This window comes from Rutidosis leptorrhynchoides, chromosome 2 (assembly GCF_046630445.1).
Source record: "Rutidosis leptorrhynchoides isolate AG116_Rl617_1_P2 chromosome 2, CSIRO_AGI_Rlap_v1, whole genome shotgun sequence".
Lineage (NCBI taxonomy): Eukaryota > Viridiplantae > Streptophyta > Magnoliopsida > Asterales > Asteraceae > Rutidosis > Rutidosis leptorrhynchoides.
Window position 1 is genome coordinate 534,434,119 of NC_092334.1, and position 2,821 is coordinate 534,436,939.

Below are 2,821 nucleotides of genomic sequence, written 5' to 3' on the forward strand. Positions count from 1 at the left end.
AATTTCATATAAAACCTACAAAATAAAAAAAAATCAGAATGGGGGAAGAAAACTAGTTCTTTAGTGTCTGCTAGCGGAAAAGACCAATCGAATTCCATTCTCGGAACTACACGAGAACAGAACAACTAACTCCAAACAGCATTTTCTTTTTAGAATATTTGAATCTCCTCACACTTAGGTAGATGTGGTGTCGAAATTGTGATTAACTTCATCGTCAATTTCTCTTGGACCATAATCAACTTGCATATCTGTGACTTTTGCTTTAAGCCAGTGACCAGCTTTTTTCGTAATATCCACAAATTCAACTAGCTTCGCCTTTTCTTTAGGCGACAGATTGGATACTAACCGGTTATATAACTTAAAGTTTCCCTTACTTTTAGCATCAATAACCCGTTTAAAAAGTTTCTTCATTGAACTGTTAATAACGGGGTTATTTAATTTCGTATCAACTATGGGGTTCTTTATTATCAAGTCATCATTAGGTGTTACTTCATTTTCCCCACACTTAGGCGTTCTATTATTGTTAAGCATTACCGTTGGAGTTGGTAAAACAACATGGTTCTTACCAATCGTTTTTGTCGGTTCAACGGTTTTGGTTTGTGGATATTTAGACTGTCGAATCATAAAGGTGATCGATTTCTCATCATTACTAAGTGTCATTCTACCCTTTCTTACATCAAATAACGCCCCGGTGGACGCTAAGAATGGTCGACCTAAAATTAGAGGAACGTTTGAGTCCTCTTCTATGTCAATGACAATGAATTCGACTAGAAAGGTTAAATTACCTACTTGAACGGGTAGGTTGTCAGCAATTCCAACTGGGTGCTTAATGGTTTGATCAAGGAGTCGAACACTCATATCCGTTGGAGTTAACTCACCTACACCTAATCTCTTATATAATGAAAGAGGCATAACACTCACACTTGAACCTAAATCTGCTAGTGCATCATACATGACACAGTCACTAAGTAGACAAGGAACAATAAATTCACCCGGATCACCTACCCTAGGTGGAGGTTTTGGTGGAACTGTATTCACCGGGTTTACTTCTACGGCTTTTGTTTCTTGTACTTTCTTATTCTTTTTCTTCTTCTTCTTTCCAGAAGTATCACAATCTTTATTACTTATTACTTGCTCATACTCAACTCCTTTTCTTAGAAACGGGATGGGTGGTTTGTATGGTGTCACCACTGGCTTTACATACTCGGGTGGTGGTGGTGGTGGTGTAACTTCTTCATTGTTACTCACATCTAAAACCTTCCCATCTTCTGGTGCTGGTTTTTCAGAATTCGTTGACACCATATTAACATTCTCATTCCAAGGGTTTACTTCAGTATTACTCGGTAGCTTTCCTTGTTCCCTTTCACTCATCATGCTAGCAAGAGTACCTACGTGTTTTTCTAGATTCAAAATGGAAGCTTGTTGAGTTCTTAATGACTGATCAAACCTCTCATTCGTTTGGGTTTGAGATGTAATAAATTGTGTTTGAGATTCAACTAGCTTTGCCATCATTTCTTCTAGATTTGGCTTTTTCTCTTCGGGTTGTTGTGGTGGTTTATATAAGCTAGGTCTTTGTTGATTGAAAGTGTTGTTTTGAGTCGGTTGGTTATTCGGACCTTGTTGGTTGTACCAGTTATTTTCGGGTCCTTTTGGATTGTAAAGAATGTTTTGATTTCGATTGAAGTTTAGCTTTGGCGGTTGATAATTATTTTCATAATTATTTCCAGGCCTTTGGTTCATATAGGAAACATTCTCTCGTTGTTCCAATGTTGGTTCAATGTGACAATCTTTCAATAAGTGTGGTCCACCGCATAGCTCACAACTGATTCGTATTGCGTGAATATCTTTATTCATCTTTTCCATTCGTCTTTCGAAAGCATCTATTTTTGCGGAAACGGAATCAAAGTCATGGCTAGAATCAGCTCTAGCCGCTTTAGATGATCGAAAGATATCTTTTTCTTGGTGCCACTCATGTGAGTGGGATGCTGTGTTATCAATAATTTTGTAAGCTTCAGTTGCGGTTTTCTTCATAATTGAACCACCAGCTGTTATGTCGATGTCTTTCCGTGTAGCAACGTTGACACCTTGGTAGAATATTTGTACTATTTGATAAGTGTCTAAACCGTGTTGAGGACATCCTCTCAACATCCTTCCGAATCTTGTCCACGCCTCATATAATGTTTCATTTGGCTTTTGTGTGAACGTAACAATTTCTCCTTGAAGTCTCACGGCTTTAGATGCCGGAAAGAATTGTTTAAGAAATTTTTCAACTAAAACATCCCATGTATCAATCGCCCCTTCAGGTAACGATTCTAACCAATCTTTGGCTTCTCCCTTTAAAGTCCAGGGAAATAACATGAGATATATCTGTTCATCCTCAACTTCTCGGATTTTGAATAGTGTACAAATTCTATTAAAGGTTCAAAGATGTTCGTTTGGGTCTTCATTCGGCGTACCACTATATTGGCACTGATTAGTTACCATGTGTAGAATTTGTCCTTTAATTTCATAATCTGGAGCATTAACTTCTGGTTTAATAATGGCGTGACCTTGACCAGTGCGCTTAGCTCTCATTCGTTCTTTCATACTTAGAGGTTCTAGATTTTCCATGATTGGATTTGTTGTATCCGAATCACTAGAGGATTCTGATTTAACGGTTTGGGGTTCAGGATCTTGAAATTGTCCTTGAATATCTTCCGGGTTCTTAGTTGTGAAATCGGGTTCAAAAGATGGATTATCGGAAATTTGAATTGGAGTACTTGGTCGACTAGATGACGATTCTAAAGAAAAATCAACGGCGGCGATATTTGTTAAACGATGT

General features: G+C 37.9%; 1 non-coding gene across 1 annotated transcript; it reads left to right on the forward strand.

Moving 5' to 3' along the window:
- Positions 1-2,119: 2,119 nt before the first annotated feature.
- Positions 2,120-2,226, forward strand: LOC139895290 (small nucleolar RNA R71). The gene has a single exon (XR_011775748.1). It is a non-coding gene; the product is annotated as a small nucleolar RNA R71 (small nucleolar RNA).
- Positions 2,227-2,821: the final 595 nt, after the last annotated feature.